The 734-nt window shown below is 43.3% G+C and overlaps 1 protein-coding gene across 1 annotated transcript in view; it reads right to left on the bottom strand.

Moving 5' to 3' along the window:
• Window positions 1-230: 230 nt before the first annotated feature.
• RBM19 (RNA binding motif protein 19) overlaps window positions 231-734 on the bottom strand; it is a 122,184-nt gene continuing 121,680 nt past the window's right edge. Inside the window, exon 25 of the mRNA XM_015405929.1 lies at window positions 231-558. The gene's annotated coding sequence lies outside the window, so the exon portion shown is untranslated. The remainder of the gene's footprint in view (window positions 559-734) is intronic.

The following is a 734-nucleotide window of genomic DNA, read 5'->3' as shown; positions in this document are numbered from 1 at the left end:
ATGATCATGGCATGCAACACTCTGCCTGTGGGTCTGCCCTGCACACCACATCTGACTCTGATATCTATTGGGACTGTTGTTTTCAGCTTCCCCCTGGGTGGCTGCCTGCAGGCCAGCACTGACAATGGGAAACACAGACGGTTGCAGGGATGGGGTGCATGAGAAACACAACTTAACACAGAGAAATCAGGTAGCAAAGGTACATTTTATATTAATATCCTGATGTGCTCCTCAGTAATATAATTAAAAAATAAGGAATATACACTATTTTGAAAACTTTACAAAGAACAAAGCTAATCTGATGTTTCCCGGTAAAATTAATTTTACCAACTGGTGTAATACAGACAGTGCAGCATTTTCCCAATTGGACAAGTGCCAGGCAAAAGGTGGCATTGGTTCCTCTTCAAGCCATCTCAGATTCCGCCCAGGAGAGAGGAAGACCCTAAGATGTCAAGTGATGGATATTTCTGCTTTCAAAATGTTGGTCTTGGGAGGATTCAAGGTAAGGATCCACTTGAAGCAGGAAGATGGAGCCCAAACATTATCTTGGCTCTAGTTCTGTTGAAAAAAAAATTACAGATGGTTATAACTGCTCTTAAATCTATCCAGAGGGGAAAATGTTATGCAGCATGGCCTGTCCATCAGGAAGTGTCATGAAGAAGCGGGCACACTTTTGACATGATAGCCAAACTCTGCCAATGAAAAAGGTCGGGGGGGGGGGGGGTGATTTTTTT

The sequence above is a fragment of the Gekko japonicus genome, unplaced genomic scaffold, assembly GCF_001447785.1.
Source record: "Gekko japonicus isolate JY-2015 unplaced genomic scaffold, Gekko_japonicus_V1.1 scaffold297, whole genome shotgun sequence".
NCBI classification, from domain to species: Eukaryota; Metazoa; Chordata; class Lepidosauria; order Squamata; family Gekkonidae; genus Gekko; species Gekko japonicus.
This window is presented reverse-complemented; position numbering and strand designations above follow the sequence as displayed.